Here is a 19,341-nt window from a genome sequence, read left to right on the forward strand (position 1 = left end):
TTGTTGAAATGCAGATCAGAAATGTTGATCAGAAGGTCTGGGGCGAGGCCTGGGATGCTGCCTTGCTGACAAGCTGCCAGGTGATGCTGCTGCTGTTGGTGCAGGAACATATTACGAGTAACAAGGATGTGGGCAGCCTATCACCTGACATTTTTGGCAAAATCTGCCATACTACAAAGCTTCATATAAGTGTATTCACTCAACTAATATTTATTGAGCATCTTTTGTCAGGTAGTGTCTTTTTTCTTTTTTGAGACGGAGTTTCGCTCTTGTTTCCCAGGCTGGAGTGCAGTGGCACGATCTCAGCTCACCATAACCTCTGCCTCCTGGGTACAAGTGATTCTCCTGCCTCAGCCTCCCAAAGTAGCTGGGATTACAGGCAATGTGCCACCATGTCTGGCTAATTTTGTATTTTCAGTAGAGACGGGGTTTCTCGATGTTGGTCAGGCTGGTCTTGAACTCCCGACCTCGGGTGATCCACCCGCCTCAGCCTCTGAAAGTGCTGGGATTACAGGGTGAACCACCACGCCTGGCCTGTCAGGTACTGTCTTAAGCACTGGGGGTTCGGCGGTGAATTAAACCAACAAAAATCCCCGCTCATGTGGAGTTTATAGTCTAATGGGGAAGATAGTTAATAAATATAATGAACAAGTCAGTTATATAGTGTGCGAGAAGAAGATAGTGCTATGGAAAAAATAGAGCAGGAGGAGAACTGGGAATTCCAGAGGGAGAAGATCTGATTGCAATTTTATTTTATTTGCATTTTGTTTGTTTTATTTTTTGTTTTTTTAAATTGTCTTTTTAATTGGGCTTGGAGGCTCGCGCCTGTAATCCCAGCACTTTGGGAGGCTGAGATAGGCGGATCACTTGAGGTCAGGAGTTCGAGACCAGCCTGGCCAACATGGTGAAACCTCATCTTACTAGAAGTACAAAAATTAGCTGGGTATGGTGGTACACACCTGTAATCCCAGCTACTTAAGAGGGTGAGGCAGGAGAATTGATTGAACCCAGGAGGTGGAGGTTGCAGTAAGCAGAGATCACAGCACTGAACTCCAGCCAGGGTGACAGGGTGAGACTCCGTCTCAAAACAAAACAAAACAAAGCAAACAAACAAACAAAATATATATATATATAAAATTTATTTATTTATTTATTTATTTATTTTTGTCTTTGTTTTTTTCTGGTTGAAATTTTAAAAGGGGTAGTCAGAGAATGCCCCAGTGAGGTGACATGGAACTAAAGCCATGGGGATATATAATACTTTTTAAAAATTCATGAACGTGACTAAGCTCCTTGTCAGGAGAAATGAAGGGAAGAGACCTGCCGTAATGGTGAGATTCATGTGAAATCAGTAGGTTGGTAAATATCACAGTAGGAGAAGATCCTGGATATTGGGGTGAGAACTGGACCTCTACAAAAATAGAGGATAAAGTCCTGATTCAATTATATTTAAATCTCAAAGGACATAGTGTTTCCTCTAACATTTAAATGGTATACTATGTAAAGATGAAATATGACCAGAGTGAGCATTAAAGCAATAGCTACTACCTGGTAGAATGAGGTCACATCCATTCATGGGTCAGTTATGCTTGCACGAGTTTGCTTACAAGATGCAACCCACCCAGGCATTTGCCAGTCTGGAAAAGGAGAAGAAGGGAGGGGTATCTACTCAGGACTAGGAAGGGACCCTATCCTAAAATCTCCACTTAGGAAGAGTTGCAATTTAAGCACATATTTTGTGGTCAGAAATATGAGAGGCCAAAATGCCACATGAAGCATAAATTGGTTTCCCAGTTGGCAGACAAGGGAGGCTGGAGTGTGAAAATCTCACTGAATGCCACCTAAAGAAGCACTGGGCCAGCAAACACAAAGAAGCTCCTGGAAGCTCTGAGGCAAGGGGTGAATGTGAAAGAAGGGGAACAGCTGGGCGCTGTGGCTCACACCTGTAATCCCAGCACTTTGGGAGGGTGAGGCAGGTGGATCATGAGGTCAGGAGTTCAAGACCAACCTGGCCAACATGGTGAAACCCTGTCTCTACTAAAAATAAGAAAATTAGCTGGGCATGGTGGCATGCACCTGTAGTCCCAGCTACTCGGGAGGCTGAGGCAGAAGAATCGCTTGAACCTGGGAGGTGGACGTTGCAGTGAGCCGAGATCATATCACCGCATTCCAGCCTGGGCAACAGAGCAAGACTCAGTCTCAAAAAATAAATAAAATAAAATAAAATAAAATAAAATAAAATAAAGAAGGGGAATAAAGGAAAGGTGGTGGTGAGGGGAGATACCCAGTGGACCATCTTGGAAGGGGAGGCTCCAGATACTGGAGGACAAAAGATGCCTCATTCTCCCCCAGTAGCTCCAGCAGCTGGAACCAGCCCAGCCCATTTTTCCTCCCAGGGGAGTAGGGGCTCACCTGTGGAGAGGCCCAACACCCTTCCTTCTGATACCCGCCAACCCAGGTCTGAGGACGTCTAAACCAGATTTATAATACTTTCAGGATCCCACCACCCATCCCTTTGGCAAAAACATTACTGCACCTGCTGGCTGATGCTTGAAATTCCTTCAGTAGAAGTTTTTCTTCTCAAACTGGAAGATGAGAGTTTTAAAATGCTAATGACTAGTTAAGATATTAGGTCATCTGTTAAAGTATAATCTATCAGTCAACAAACGTGAATGATTATTGTCAGATCCCACTGCTTTTTTTTTTTTTTTTTTTTTTGAGACAGAGTCTGGCTCTGTCTCCTAGGCTGGAGTGTAGTGGCACGATCTTGGCTCACTGCTACCTCCGCCTCCCGGGTTCAAGCAATTCTCCTGCCTCTGCCTCCCGAGTAGGTGGGATTACAGGTGCATGCCACCACACCCAGCTAACTTTCGTATGTTTTAAGTAGAGATGGGGTTTTGCCATGTTGTCCAGGCTGGTCTCAAACTCCTGACCTCAGGTGATCTGCCTGCCTTAGCCTTCCAAAGTGCTGGGGCTCACAGGTGTGAGCCGCTGTGCCTGGCCCCCATTGCTTTTTTTTTTTTTTTTTTTTTTTTTTTTTGGAGACCGAGTCTCACTCCATCACCGAGGCTGGAGTGCAGTGGCGTGATCTTGGCTCACTGCAACCTCTGCTTCTGGGGTTCAAGCAATTCTGCCTCAGCCTCCCGAGTAGCTGGGACTACAGGCGCCCGCCGCCATGCCTGGCTAACTTTGTGTATTTTAGTAGAGATGAAGTTTCACCGTCTTGCCCAGGCTGGGCAAACTCCTGAGCTCAGGCAGTCCACCCGTGTGGGCCTCCTAAAGTGCTGGGATTACAAGCATGAGCCACCGTGCACGTGGTGGATGGGTTTTTGATGAGAGGGAGGGTTAGAGAAAGGGATGGATAACTGAAGGGTAAGGAGGTAGGGGTATGGGGACATCACAGCCAGCAGGAACATGTACAGCGGCTGGGCTGTTTACCTTCAACAGCTCCACAGAGGAATAGTCGCTGTGCGGGGAGGAATTTCTGTCCTGAACATCTGTGTGCTCACCCAGCTTAGTGGGAACTCTGCCACTCAGACATATGATTCACATCAACTGTGTTTTTCATGAGTTTTTAGAGACTTTCTTTTTTTTTTTTAAGCAAGGCTGACATCATTATGAAGGAACTTTTTTTTCTCATAGGTTCCAGCCAAGGTACCACTGGAAATGGCACCAAGGAAGACCTTCAAAAGAAGGGTTTTTTTTTTTTTTTTTCCCCTCCTCTCCTCCACGAATAGGTGAATGAAGAGACTTCCTGACATGGCTGAAATAAAAAATTATAGCTCTTCATTTTTGACTGATTATAGATGTAACAATTCTCCATTGGAAAAGTTTCAGAAAACAGAAAAGTATAAACTGAAGAAAATTTAATTACTTAATAAAATTAGAACTGCAATTCAGAATGAGCCTAATTTACCTTTGATTTTTTTCCCATCTTTTTATCCTGAACATTATGATGCCATGATTTATTTCAAAATTTCAGATGGTATTTTTAGTGAATCATGCTTTTTAATTATAAAAATGTTTCCTTGAAGTAAAAAATTTTGGTTAAAAAAATCAAACAACAAAACAAACTAGGAAAAATTCTTTGTGAAGAATATAGAGGTTTTTTTTGGAGTTCTTCTTTCTGTGTGTTTTGTTGAGTTTGCCTTGTGTTTATAGTTTTATATCTCTTTTCCGTGCTTGACTCTATTACCGCACACATAAGTTTTGCCATAGATTGTCAGAATTTTAAGAGAAACGATGCTAGGCCGGGCACAGTGGCTCAATCCTATAATCCCAGCACTTTGGGAGTCTGAGGAGGGCGGATCACTTGAGGTCAGGAGTTCAAGACCAGCCTGGCCAACATGACCCTGTCTCTACTGAAAATACAAAAATTAGTGGGGTGTGGTGGCAGGTGCCTATAATCCCAGCTACTTGGGAGGTTGAAGCAGGAGAATAGCTTGAAACCAGGAGGCAGAGGTTGCAGTGAGCTGAGATTGCACCACTGTGCTCTGGGGTGACAGGGTGAGACTCCTTCTCAGAAAAAAAAAAAAAAAAAAAGAGAGAAACAATGCCAGGTGGCTGCTCTCTTTGCACATCTGGATGAAGACCCAGAGGCTGAGGTGACGCTGAAACTCCCCAGCCTGAGCCCCATCCAGCTGATGGCAAAGCAGATACTTCGCGACTGTGCCTTGGTGAGAAGTGAGTTTGGACACCCCAAATGAACTGCAGTTGGGAGCAGCTCCCAGCTCCAGCTGCAGCTCCCTGTTCACTTTCCAAGAGGTGGCAACAGCCAGAAGGAGTCTGAGATGCGACTCCCAGGGAGGAGGGGCCGCCCCTGAGGATCAGTCCAAAGCTGCTGCAAGGCTGGACGCCCTCTGTCCACATAGCTGTGGTTACCTTAATAGTTTGCAATGTGTGTATTCATTTTGGTTGCCAAGAGGACTCAGTTGAGTAGATGTGGGCTCTGTAGACTGACGTTTTGTGAGAAGAAGGGAGGTAGGGAAATGTGCTTTACTAGTGACTTGGTTCTTGACCACCATCACCTCAGTTTTGTGATGACTTCCCGGAAATATGGCCAGCCTTGAACTGACAGCAGTTTAGTAGAGTGGTATGAACTGAGAATGACACGTGTTAGCTGTGTGACTTTCGCAAGTCATTTGCCATGCCTGAGCCTCAGTTTGCTGCAACATGGCCTTAATGATGGTTACCTGCATGATCGTCACAAGGACCACAGAAAACGTATGTACATGCTTGGCGTATAGTTGGCACTGAATGCCGTCACTGTAATTGAATCTGACAATGGGTGTGAGAACCATTAGGGAGGGGAGAAATGCTCCCCATGCCTGTGAAAGGGTGAGGCCATTCTCGGGTGGAGGGGACACAGTGCTCCGGCTTCTATTATGTGATGCAACAATAATTATTACTGTGGGCATGACCACAGCCTTTCTATCTGTGGCATCCTGTCAAAGGGAATCTTCTGGAGCCAGCCTCTTCCCTCCTTTCCCACCTGAGAAAGGAAACATTCTTTCTTGCTGGGAATGAGGCTGTCAATCTACCTGATTAAGAGTGAGAGAAGAGAGGTGGGGTACAGGGGTGAGGGCTGTAGGGCTGGAGGGGGTGGGTAGGTGTGGAGGAGAAGTCTTCGGAGGCATGTGTGGGTGATGGGGAGTGGAATGAGAGCAAAGAGATTCTAACATTCTGGGCTGTGTTTATAGGTCTCCCTTAATATTTTTCAAGATATGGATTAAGTGGAATTTATCTTTCGTGGTAAAATATATACAACATAAAATTTACATTTTAAGGCTGGGTGCGGTGGCTCATGCCTGTAATCCCAGCACTTTGGGAGACCGAGGCGGGTGGATCATGAGGTCAGGAGTTCAAGACTAGCATGGCCAAGATGGTGAAACTCCATCTCTACTAAAAATACAAAAATTAGCCAGGCGTGGTGGTGGGTGCCTGTAATCCCAGCTACTCGGGAGGCTGAGGCAGAGAATTGCTTGAACCTGGGAGGTGGAGGTTGCAGTGAGCCGAGATCCAAACAGAAATTCTGTACCCATTAAACAATAACTTCTCACCCTACCTCCTCCAGCCCCTGGTAACCTCTATAACCATGATTCTACTTTCTGTCTCTACACATTTGCTTATTCTCTATCCTATACATCTTATACAAGTAGAATCATACAGTATTTGTCATTTGTGTTGAATTTATTTCACTTAGCATAATATTTTCAAGCGTCATTCATGTAGTAGTATGCATCAGAATCTCATTTCTTTTTAAGGCTAAATAATCTCCCATTATATGTACAGTCATTCTTTGATGTCTATGAGGGATTGGTTCCAGGATCCTCGTAGATGTCAAAATCCAAGGATGTTCAAGTCTCTGATATAAAATGTTGCAGTATTTGCATATAACCTACACATATCCTCCATATACTTTAAATCTTCTCTAGATTACTTATAATACCGAATACATTGTAAAACTATGAAAATTATTATTTTGTATCACTATTTATTTATGGTTATATTGTTACTTTTTCATTTTATTTTTCTTCAAGTATATATACATTTTTTTTAGTTTAGTCTCATTCTGTCGCCAAGGCTGGAGTACAATGGTGCAGTCTCGGCTCTGCCTCCCAGCTTCAAGCTGTGGGCTTCGAGCTATTCTCCCGTCTCAGTCTCTTGAGTAGCTGTTATTACAGGCATGTGCTACCACGCCGGGCTAATTTTTGTAGTTTTAGTAGAGAGAGGGTTTCACTATGTTAGCCAGGCTGGTCTTGTACTCCCGACCTCAACTCATCTGCCCACCACGGCCCCCCAAGGTGCTGGGATTACAGGTGTGAGCCACTGCACCCGGCTGTCTTCAAATATTTTTGATCTGTGGTTGCTTTCATCCCTGGGTGGGAAATCGTGGATATGGAGAGGGCTGACGGTATGGTCCACATTTTATTTCTCGATTCATCTGTCGAGGAACATTTGGGTTGTTTCCGCCTTTTGGCTATTGTGAATAATGCTGCTTTGAACATTAGTGTACAAGTATCTATTTGAGTCCCTGCTTTCGATTCTTTGGATAGATATCTAGAAGTGGAATTGCTGGATCATATGGTAATTCTGTGTTTAATTTTGGAATTTTTCTTTAAGTGCCTTTGGCTGTCAAACTGCATCTTTTGTTCCCATGATGGTTCTCAAATCCTTTCATTCTGTTATAGTTTCTCCCTCTCTTTATTTCATGCCTTTGATTTGTTGGAGAAACTGACTAATTTGTCTCTAGAGAATGATCTACTGCTTAGATATATTTGTTCCCTACTCACAGTGTCATTTAATTTGTTCCTTCATCCCCCATGTTTCCTGTAAACTGAAAGTTAAATATAGTCTTGATTGCATTCTGGTTCAAGTGTGTGACAGGAATAACCTATAGAGGTGCTCTGTGTTTTCCACTGGATCCTATCAGGAGCTACCAAAATATGCTTCTTTTTTTTTTTTTTTTTTTTTTTTTTTTTGGTGGAGGGGCCAGGATCTCACTTTGTCTTCCAGGCTGGACTGCAGTGGCACGACTACAGCTCACTGCAGCCTCGACCTACCAGGCTCAAGTGATCCTTCCACCTCAGCCAAGTAGCTGGGACTACAGGTGCATGCCACCATGCCTGGCTATTTTTTAAATTTTCTGTAAAGATGGGTCTCACTATGTTGCCCAGGCTGGTCTTGAACTCTTGGACTCAAGTGATCCTCCTGCCTTGGCCTTCCAAACTGTGAGATTACAGGTGTGAGAAACCATGCCTGACAAAATGTACTTCTTAAACATAAACATAAATTTACTCTGAGCATGACCCGCCTGGGTATGTGGGGTAAAACCTCTTTATTCTGTGACATGAATTCTTAATTTCTTTATTTTTATTATTTGTTTGTTTATTTATTTTTAGAGACAGGGCCTTGTTTTGTCACCTAGGCTGGAGTACAGTGGTATGATCATGGCTCACTGCGGTCTTGACCTCCTGGGCTCAAGTGATCCTCCTGCCTCCTGCCTCAGCCTCCCAAAGTGCTGAGATTACAGGCATGAGCCTGTGATTGTTCAGTGGGATGATCTCAGCTCACCACAACATCTGCCTCCTGAGTTCAAGCGATTCTCCTGCCCCAGTTTGCTTTTTTAATTTCATTCATAATGCTCTGGGGTAGGTACTGTCACTCCCACTTTATAGGAGACTGAGGCTTAGAGAGATTAGATAAGGTGTGCAAAGACACACTGTTAGTAAGTGACTGAGCCAGGATTCAGAGGCAGGGACTTGTGGAACATGGATTTGAGGGGCCATTTCAGCTTTAAGGGAGGGGTCAGCTGTCCAGGGGTCCATAGACTCAGTGCCCAGCATCCAGGTCCCCTTGAGGAAGGATTCATGGGGCCTTGTCTAGTCCACAGCGCTCTCTAGCAAGTTGTAGCTGCTTCACTGTAGATTTTCGTGAGATCTGCAAGGTACAGATGATGTAGAGGAGTGGTTCTGGCCTGGGAGATTTTACAAGAGAATGATGCTCTGTTTCTAAACCAGAATCTCCAGGGATGGGGTCTGGGCAGCCACAGTTTTAAAAAGCTCCCTGGAGACTGTGATGCAGGTGGAGGATAGGAGGCAGGCAGGCCTTAGAGGCCTGGGCAGGGTTGTGACTGGCCCTTCCTTGGTGCAGAACTTTCCCTCAGAGCAACCAGCCAGGGAGGGTGCAGTGACTTTGCTATACCTTGCTTAAAAACTGTGGTCTGCTGGGCGCGGTGGCTCACGCCTGTAATCCCACCACTGGGAGGCCAAGGTGGCCTCCCGTCACTTGAGGTCAGGAATTTGAGACCATCTTGGCCAACATGGTGAAACCCCATCTCTACTAAAAATACAAAAAATTAGCCGGATGTGCTGGCACATCCCTGTAGTCCTAGCTACTTGGGAGACTGAGGCAGGAGAATCACGCCACTGCACTCCAGCCTGGGCGACAGAGCAAGACTCCGTCTAAAAAAGAGAAAAAAAAAAAAAAGGAAAAAAAGTCGTGGTCATAATCTATTATTTGTGTCCATGAGAAGAAAGATTGTTCTGTGGTGGTACCAGCAGCCTCAGGAATCTCCCATGGAAGCCTCCTAAGCCCCACACACTTGTGGGTTCTGGGTAAGCTACTTGTCTGTGTCTGCAGTGTGCTGGGGCAATTGCTGTCAACCACCAGAAGGTAAGGCCAAAGCCTTTCCCCTTGCTGTGCTTCTGCAGGCTCCCTGGGGTCAGGGATGAGAGTGGAAATAGTGATGGGGGTTCGTTTAAATTAGAGCAGTGCCCTGGACTAATGGAGGGCCTTCTCAGTTGCTAGTTTCACCATCCTTTGCTCCGTCAGCCACTGTCTCCCAACCCCTGCCTGGGCCTCTGTCCCTGCTGTTTGCTGGTCATCTGTGACCACCAGTCTCTGGCCACCTCCTGCACCTCTGACAAACATCTGTCACCCTGGCCCTTGGTGCCTGCTGCTCATGTGGGGATGACAGCTCACCCTCATCCTTGGTCCTTGGGTTGTAGGGCAATGCTCGCTCTTTCGCCACTACCTAGAACTCTGTCACCTATCCCCAGACTCCTGGGACCCGCGGTCTTCCTAGTTCCGTTTAGCTTTTTAAGGGGGAAGTGGGTGTATGTGTTTCATAGCAGAATTGCTTGAGCTCCTAATGGTGGTCCTCTCCCACCTCCCACTGGGTTTTACTCTGCAGCCTTCTGCAGTGAGGCATGCCTCTTTCTCCTTCATCATCACCATCAAGACCATGTGCTGAATATCCTGAACTGACAGCATTGTGATGGGAGCGTAACATACATGCGGTCCTCCATAGGACCATAGGAGGATGGATCATAGGAGATTGTTAGCATTGCCATCCCATCCCTATTTTTCAGATGAGGAAAACAAGGTAAGTAAAGTAGTATTCCAAGGGAATGTGGCTGAGTGGATTCCTCATGAGATAATTGCTCCCCCCACCTCCTGCCCCTTTAACCTCAGATTTTTGCCTTCCAGGAGGGAGGGGAGTTTGGAGGATTCAGGAGCAGCCTCCCAGGGCACCTTGATTGTTCTGCTGTCCTTGACTGTCACTTCGAGGTGCTGAGTCTGGCCCACTTCCTCATGCGTGGTGATTTCTTTCTTGGGGTACAGTCACCACACGTGTTACAGGCCTCCATTGGGCCTCTACCCACCACTGGAGCAGTATCGCTGCCTGTGCCTGTGTGAACCTCAAATATGATTAGGGTTCAAACTCTTTTCCACTGGGCACAAAACACATCTCTTAATATCTCCAAGCATTTTATGACAACTTAATTGGCACAAGGGTGTCTACAGGGTGGTGTCACTTAACTCCATTGGCCACTGTGCGAGTGGGGGGGGGTGGGGGGTGGTAAGGTAAGAAGTCAAAATGTCAGTCATCATGGTCCTCCGAGTGCCAGGATTCTTGCTGAAAACTACTGTTGTTTTTCTTATAGTTTTTGCTGTACCAGACACTTAGCACTTGCATAATCAAAGTAAAATAAATCTGGGAATTTTTTTTTTTTTTTTTTTTTTTTTTTTTTTTTTTTTTTTTTGAGATGGAGTTTTGCTCTTGTTGCCCAGGCTGGAGAGCAGTGGCATGATCTCGGCTTACCGCAACCTCCACCTCCCGGGTTCAAGCAATTCTCCTGCCTCAGCCTCCTGAGTAGCTGGGATTACAGGCATGTGCCACCACACCCGGCTAATTTTGTATTTTTAGTAGAGACGGGGTTTCTCCATGTCGGTCAGCCTGGTCTCAAACTCCTGACCTGAGGTGATCTGCCCGCCTCGGCCTCCCAGAGTGCTGGGATTACAGGCGTGAGTCATCGCACCTGGCTGGGAAAAAGTTTAAGAACGTACAAATAACAGAAGTCTGTTATTTGTGACCAAAAGAGCATGATAACCCCAGTCATGCATAGCTGGGTGTGGTGGCGCATGCCTATAATCCCAGCTACTCGGGAGGCTGAGGTTGTGGTCAACTGAGATTGTGCCACTGCACTCCAGCCTGGGCGACAGAGTGAGAGTTCATCTCAAACAAACAAACAAACAAACAAACAAACAAACAAACAAATAAAAAGAAGGGACTGTAGCAGATGAGCCAAGATAAATGGTATTATTATTCAGGTCTTATTCAGAAACAAGCGGTAGAAACCCAGATCCAATCAGCTTGGTCACAAATAACAGAAATCATTCTTAATAAGATTAACCAAAAAGGAAAATGTACTTGGAGGATGGAGGGGGTTCGAAGAACATGGGGCACTTGGCCTTCTGAGGCTGGAGCCAGGAGTCAGGAAGCTGTCTCTGAACAGGACTGAGGTCAATGGATTTGTTGACAGCTCCTCATGTTTTCCCCACCCTGCCCCACTCTGGGGTTTCCTCTCCCAGTCCACGTGGCCCTGGGGACTGTCAATCACAGAGCTTCCACACACCCCCCGCCCCCACCACCACCTCCAGATTCTCACAGACATCAGGGGCGTTCTTTGGCCCACTTATTAACTCAGGGCTGAAGTGCACTCCAAGTGTCTGGGTCTTCCTTGGGACAGCCCCGTGGATAGGATGGGACAAGTTCTCATCTCCCTCCCCTGCATGGGACGAGTTCTCATCTCCCAGCTGGTGATAGAGTCTGGCCCTTCTAAAGGCTTTTATAATTACCATGGGGCAATAACTAAATCCAAGTAGGGTAAGGAAGTGGAGACAGGAACAAGGCAATACCACGCCTACGTAGCAGCTGGTAAGCTCAAGTCATTCTTTTTTGCTCAAGCTGATTGGATCTGGGTTTCTACCGCTTGTTTCTGAATAAGACCTGAACAATAATACTATTTATCTTGGCTCATCTGCTACAGTCCCTTCTTTTTATTTGTTTGTTTGTTTGTTTGTTTGAGATGAACTCTCACTCTGTCGCCCAGGCTGGAGTGCAGTGGCGCAATCTCAGTTGACCACAACCTTTGCTTCCCGGTTCAAGCAATTCTCTTGTCTCAGTCTCTTGAGTAGCTGGGATTACAGGCGTGCACCACCAAGCCTGGCTAATTTTTGTATTTTTAGTAGAGACCATGTTGGCAAGGCTGTTCTCGAACTCCTGACTTCAAGTGATCCACCTGCCTCAGCCTCCCAAAGTGCTGGGATTACAGGTGTGAGCCACTGTGCCTGGCCAGTCCCTTGTTTTTGAATGCGGGTCTTTGCTGTTTTTCCAAGTCCAGGATGGTGTGTCCACTGCTTGGCAGTTTATAGATACCCAGTCCCACCCATGCTCAGAGACTCGCTGGTTGTGTTTGAGCCCCAGATTCCCAGAGAGGGAATTTGCTTTGAGAATGGAATCACACGGGAAAATGATGGCTGCTGGGGCTCACCTTTGTGGAGGTGTGGAAGTGTAGGTTGGGAGGGATCACAGAGAGAGAGAGAGGACCGTTCTGAGCCAGACAGGCCCCCTGGAGGGATTTCTCAGGCATCAAAATGTACTCATGCATAAGTACACTTCGCATATTTTTGTGTGGGCGGCCGTGATACAGTGCCATTGATTCCTTAGTTTCTCTTGCCCTGAAGATGTCAGGATCTGCCTTTTGCTCTGGGCCCCCTGCCTCCTGTCTCCTACTCTGGGCCTTTCTGTTGCTTCCCTGGGCTCCCCCTATCCACCCTTTGGTCTAATCAAGGCCCTGCTCCAGACTGACTTTGCATTCTGAGTTCTTATCATTTAGTCAGAGAGACCTGAGGTATGCAGAAAACCCCAATGGCGCGGAGCGGTGTGAGGAGCAGTGGGGCCCCTGGAGATGAGGGAGGGGGACGTGCTCCCAGCTAGGGGAATTAGGGCAGATCTCATAGAGGAAGTGGGTCTTGAGCTGAGCCTTGGAGGACCCCCACACTCAGACACTGCAAGTGAATGGAAGGCCCCAGGGCCCTGAGGAGAGTGTGGATTCAGTGGGGCTGGAGGAGGAATATGGAGTGGGAGGATAAAGCTGGACAGGCAGGCCCAGGGCAGCTCGTGGAAGGCCCTGGATATCATACGTATCTGTGCCAGAATAACCAGGGGCCTCCCAAGCTCAGGGGTGAGAGGATGGCTGGGAGTTACCTGTCTCCGTGGGCTGATACCACACTTAGATATGGGAGAGCAGGTCTGTGCCCAGGGCTCGGTCTCAGACGGCCCAGTACTTTGGAGTGCCTTCCTTGCAATGTTCTAAACCCTTCTTGGATGTCTGGGCTGGGCCAACAGTGCTAGCTGGGCTGGGTGCCCAGTGCCTGGACAGGGTCTGTATGGGTCATGGTTTCTAGAAGCCTGTTCCTCAAACATTTATCTGATGACAGAGGCCAGCCAGAGCTGCCCTCCTGGCAGACATGTGTCTGCCCAGGCTCTGTGTCTCTCCTTTGTGGTGTTCTCTGCCCCTCACTCAGGGTGTGAGGTCAACCTGATGCCCTGAGGAGCTCCGGCACGTGTGCCTACATTGTGGTCCTGGGGTCTGTGCGTGGACCCCACTTCCAGGAGGGAAGCCTGGTGATTGAATTGCTCCCGCTGGCATGCACAGTATTTCTTTTGTGGGATCATGTGAGTTTGGTCCACCTCAATTTGTGAGACGCAGGACGAGTTCAAGGTTCTGGGCTGCAGATGGTCCACGACCAACTCTTGGGTTCAACTGTGAGTGTGCCCAGCCATCAGCCCTCCCACCGCACTCCCACCACAGTGCTGCCTCAGGTCGACAGCACTCGAGTGTACCCGTGAGCCCTCCTCACCTTGCCAATGGCACTAAGGCGGCCAGCCCAACCCTTCTGTGGTCTCCACACCACATGTCAGGCAGTCCTCTGGGGGTGGCCCACTTATCTCCTCCGAGGACCCTCAGCAACAGCTCACAACACCAAGGGGCCTTCCCACGGATGTCCTGCATGCCTTGACAGTTATGTGAGCACGAAGGAGACTGTTCTCTCTGTCCATGGGCCCCGTGGCTGATCCTTCCTGCTGGTGGTGTGTGGAAGGCTGTTGGGGGTCAGCAGAGAGAAAGATCACATTCTAGGGATTTGGCAATTATGGCCTGGAGAGTTCTAGAGCAGTCATGTTTGGGTGATGTGCTGTTCTATGTTTATGCTCTATAATTCCAAATGATAAATTTAATATAATCAGAACACAAAGAATTGCTCTTTTTTTTTTTTTTTTTTTTGCATACTCTGGGTGAGACTTGCATTGGTAATCATTATCGAGGAATCACCATCACCACCTTTGAGAGAGCCACTGGAAGCCAGTCCTCAGGGGCTGCACTGCGGATGATGCCGTGTGGAATTATGATGTGACCAGCCTTAAATACACGGTGTTAGGGAATTGCAGAGGCAGAAAGGTCTATATTGTTTCAATATAAACAGGTTTTCTAAAGCAATGGCATTGTGGATAATTACAGTCTTGCTACCTGAGATTTATGAAGTTAGCCAGGAATGACAAATTTGATCATAACAAACGTGAAGAGATGGGGCCGGGCTCGGTGGCTCACACCTGTAATCCCAGCACTTTGGGAGGCCAAGGTGGTGGATCACCTGAAGTTGGGAGTTCGAGACGAGTCTGGCCAACATGGTGAAACCCTGTTTCCACTAAAAATACAAAAATTAGCCAGGCGTAGTGGTGCACGTCTGTAATCCCAGCTACTTGGGAGACTGAGGCACGAGAATCTCTTGAACCCAAAAGGCGGAGGTTGCAGTGAGCTGAGATCTCACCATTGCACTCCAGCCTGGGCAACAGAGTGAGACTCCATCTCAAAAAATAAATAAATAAAATAACAAATGTGAAGAGATGGTTCCTGGACTCAACAGGGAAAGATGGGTCCTGTACCTTCTGAGGCATCATCATGTTCATTGACTGGACAATAAACAAATACAAAAGGACCTCTTCGATCAATCTGTATCACTCATGTGGACCCATGACTTTTTGTAATACAGTATAAAATGAAATTGTTCATATTGACAGGAGCCCACAAATGTATTTGCCCAGAGCTTGCAAATCCTAGGAGTGCTTTTGCCCTGGGCACTACCGGAGAGATCATAGGCCGGAACCATAGGCCCCTACCCACCACCCCGTGGCAATTCCATCCATCCTGGCCTTGAGAGAACGGTCACTGCCTGCCCTTGGGACCCAAGGCTCTATCCTGTGCCTGCATGCTGGCCTGGCCCATGCACCAGGTAGACATGGGGGACAAGAAGTGTGTCATGGCATAAGAGACCTGGCGTGGGGAAGGAAAAGTCACAAGTCAGGAGGAAGAGATTGGTGGGAAGAGACACATGGGTCAGTCTCTTTTGAGACCAGGTGAACAGCCCTAGCCAGGAGTCCAGGCTGTAAGCCAGGGCCTTGTCTTTGAGTCTCCCTATTCCTCACCCCCACAGTCAGTTAGTCGCCATGTCCAGCCAGTTCTGCCTCATATGGAGCTTGCATTTGCCAAGGTTCTCCGGAGAAATAAGACCAATAGGAGGTACATATGTACTTCCTATTATTATTATTATTATTATTATTATTATTTGAGGTGGAGTCTTGCTCTGTCACCCACGCTGGAGTGCAGTGGTATGATCTTGGCTCACTGCAACCTCCACCTCCCAGGTTCAAGCGATTCTTCCGCTTCAGCCTCCTGAGTAGCTGGGACTACAGGTGCGCGCCACTGCGCCTGGCTAATTTTTGTATTTTTAGTAGAGATAGGGTTTCACCATATTGGCCAGGCTGGTCTCAAACTCCTGACCTCGTGATCCGCCTGCCTCGGCCTCCCAAAGTGCTGGGATTACAAGTGTGAGCCACTGTGCCTGGCCGTACAAGCTATTATTAGACATATTATGTATTACAGGAACTGGCTCATGGTATTAGGGAGGTGGGAGGTCAAGAACTCCCACCATCTGCTCCCTGCAAGCTGGAGACCCAGGAAAGCTGGAGACCCAGGAAAGCTGGAGATGTAATTAGATCTGAGTTCAGCTATCTGGGAACCAAGAGTTCTGATGTCTGAGGGTGGGAGAAGATATCCCAGCTCAAGAGGAGAGAGGAAGAAAATGTATTCTTCTCCGACCTTTTTGTTCTGTTTGGGCCCTGAGGATGACGCCCACCCACATTAGTAAGGGTGGTCTTCTGTACTTAGTCTAATTCCAGTGCTAATCTCTTTTAGAAACACCCTCATAGGCACACCCAGCAGCAGTGTTTTCCCAGCTATCTGGGCACCTCTTAGCCCAGTCAAGCTCAAGCATAACCTTCACCATCACAGAGCTATTCTGACTTCCACCTCCTCTTCCTCCTATTGCCCCTGCCTCAGTTGAAGCCTTTTGGTCTCTGTCCTGGACCACTGTAATCGGTTCCTCATCCCTCTTGCTCTGGTGGTGCCTCCTCTCCCCATCTCTTCTAGACCTTTTTCTTTTTCCATTTGGTATCTATTTTTTATGACAGCTTTACATACATCTAGTTTTTTGTTTTGTTTTGTTTTTTGAGACAAGGTCTCACCCTGTTGCCCAGGCTGGAGTGCAATGGCATGATCTTGGCTCACTGCAACCTCCACCTCTCAGGTTCAAGTGATTCTCCTGCCTCAGCCTCCCTAGTAGCTGGGATTACAGGCATCCGCCACTGTGCCAGGCTAATTTTTGTGTTTTTAGTAGAGATGGGGTTTCACCATGTTGGCCAGGCTGGTCTCGAACTCCTGACCTCAGGTGATCCCCCTGCTTCGGTCTCCCAAAGTGCTTGGATTACAGTGTGAGCCACTGCGTCTGACCAGTTCTAGTTTAAAGAGTCAAGTAACTCAAGATGACTTTTTACCAAAAGCAGTAGCCTCTTCCCATCCTTCCTCTCCACCTCCCCCCACTCACCCCAATTTATTGCTTCCTAGAGGCAACCACTTTCCACTCACAGAGCTGATTGCTTTCCTGCTTACCTGAGTGTGTATGTGAGGATAAAGGGAGGGTGCTTCGTTGCAAGCTTTGCTGCACGATGGCCTGGGCTGGGCCAGGCTGCTTAATGGGGAGTGTGGATATCAGAGTCTTTAGGACTTTCTTCGTGGGCTAGTCAGGTTCCTGCAGGTGGCTCTTCCAGTCCCAGCAGGGGTTGGGGACCTGGCTGCCAGTGTTGGGGACTAGACAGGGAAGAGGCTGGGGACAGGGCATATTTCCGTCTTCGACTTGTAACTCCTGTTTAATCTCATTTTTGGTGTGGTGGCCCTGCCCTCACTCTGCTTGATGTTCGAATTCAGACACCCTCAATTTTACTGTTTTAGAAGAAAAACACCCAAGTCTGTGAAAGGAGCGGGAGAAGATGAGGTAGCGGGAGGAGCCAATCCCCAGTCCTCCTGTTTTTGGCTGCATCTTTACCAGCTTCCTCTTCCCTGCTTTCAGAGGACCTGGTGCCACCAATACCTGAACCATTTGTGGGTCTGGGGTCTAAATAGAATTGGCTGTTTACTTCCCTTATGGTTCAGGATTGAGCTTTCTTGGTTCTGCTACCTTGGTTGCCATTTTTCTAGCTACTTTCCAGTTTCAAAATGTTGCTATTGACGCCTCTTCTGTTCTCCTTTTCCTTCTGAATTTTTTTTATCTTAAAAAAAAAAGAATTTCGGAAAAGAGGATAAATGTACGTGCCCAGTCCACCACTGTTAAGCTACTGGAGAGACCCTTCTAGCATTTAAATCTGATTATGTCTTCCTCCTGTTCAAAATACTTCCATGGTGCCCCATTGGCAGTAGGTTAAAATATAGAAACCTTGTGAATGGTGTTTTTGGGCTATGCCCCAAATCAGGGCTCACTCCCCTCATGGACTAGACTGTACTTGATTCTACTAATTTTAATGAAACAGAAATTTCAGGACACCTAGAAACAGACAGACTCAAAAGTTTACTTTTTTCCCCTCTGAAATGGCAATGCTGGAACAATGCTGAGCTATCACCTTGCATGGCCTTCCATTTTTTCCTGCTGGAAACTGTCATTGCTGAGCAGTTAGGAACCCTGATATGATTGGGTTTGGTTTGGGGTTAAAGCTCAATGCCGGTGTGGCGTGTGTGTGTGTGTGTGTGTGTGTGTGTGTGTGTGTGGCGTGTGTGTGTGTGTGTGTGTGTGTGTGGTGTGTGTGTGGCCTGTGTGTGTATGTGTATGTGGCATGTGTGTGTGTGTAGTGTGTGTGTGGCGTGTGTGTGTGTATGTGTGTGGTGTGTGTGTGGCATGAGTGTGTGGCCTGTTTGTGTATGTGTATGTGGCGTGTGTGTGTGTAGTGTGTGTGTGGCGTGTGTGTGTGCATGGCGTGTGTGTGTGCGTGGTGTGTGTGTGGCGTGTGTGTGTGTGGCATGAGTGTGTGGCCTGTCTGTGTATGTGTATGTGGCGTGTGTGTGTGTAGTGTGTGTGTGGCGTGTGTGTGCGTGGCGTGTGTGTGTGCGTGGTGTGTGTGTGGCGTGTGTGTGGCATGTGTGTGTGTGGCGTATGTGTGTGGCGTGTGTGTGTGGCGTGTGTGTGTGTGGCATGTGTGTGGCGTGTGTGTGTGGCGTGTGTGTGTGGCGCGTGTGTGTGGCGTGTGTGTGTGTGGCATGTGTGTGTGGCATGTGTGTGTGGCATGTGTGTGTGGTGTGTGTGTGGCACGTGTGTGTGGCGTGTGTGTGTGTGGCATGTGTGTGTGGCATGTGTGTGTGGCATGTGTGTGTGGCGTGTGTGTGGCGTGTGTGTGGCGTGTGTGTGTATGTATGTGTGTGTGTGTGTATGTGTGTGTGTGGTGTGTGTGTGTGTGGCGTGTGTGGCCTGTGTGTATGTGTATGTGGCGTGTGTGTGTGTGGCGTGTGTGTGTGTGGCATGTGTGTGGCGTGTGCGTGTGTGTGGTGTGTGTGTGGCGCGTGTGTGTGGCGTGTGTGTGTGTGGCGCGTGTGTGTGTGTGTCTTCACACCTGCAGCTTGAGCCTCTGCAGGGAATTTCCAGTTTATGTTGCCAGTAACTAGAAGGCAGACTCTTTTTTGTATTCTTTCCGGGACATAAATTGCAGCTGGTGATGAAATGTATTCAATCTCTCTCACTACTAAATCACATTGGACCACACAAATGCTTGGCCTAGGTAATTCTATTAGACCTAAACCAAAGGGTCAGGCTTTCCCCTAGATGATCATGAAGACGCAAAACCATGGGATGAGCTGGCAGGGTCACCCAAAAGCGGGGGCACTGCCATCTATATTCTCTCCCCTCTTAGTGATAACATGAAGGAATTGTCCCGAACAAGTGCATTTCCCTTTGGTAGGCCTTGCTCAAAACATATTGATCAGCTTACTCTATTACCACATCAAAGGAAAATGCCGTCATGGGTGACTCCGGCAGAGCATTTGGGTCCATGGTGATTTTGCTAAGAATCTCTGATGAAAGGCAATGAAGGCTCTTAATTGCATATTTCCTGTGCAC

The 19,341-nt window shown here is 47.5% G+C and overlaps 1 long non-coding RNA gene across 1 annotated transcript in view; it reads left to right on the forward strand.

The window, feature by feature from the left end:
* The first annotated feature begins 5,411 nt into the window (after positions 1-5,411).
* LOC126948439 (uncharacterized) overlaps positions 5,412-19,341 on the forward strand; it is a 44,112-nt gene continuing 30,182 nt past the window's right edge. The window contains exon 1 of the long non-coding RNA XR_007723451.1: positions 5,412-5,564. This is a non-coding gene — a long non-coding RNA (uncharacterized LOC126948439). The remainder of the gene's footprint in view (positions 5,565-19,341) is intronic.

This window comes from Macaca thibetana, chromosome 2 (assembly GCF_024542745.1).
Source record: "Macaca thibetana thibetana isolate TM-01 chromosome 2, ASM2454274v1, whole genome shotgun sequence".
In the NCBI taxonomy this organism is placed as follows: domain Eukaryota; kingdom Metazoa; phylum Chordata; class Mammalia; order Primates; family Cercopithecidae; genus Macaca; species Macaca thibetana.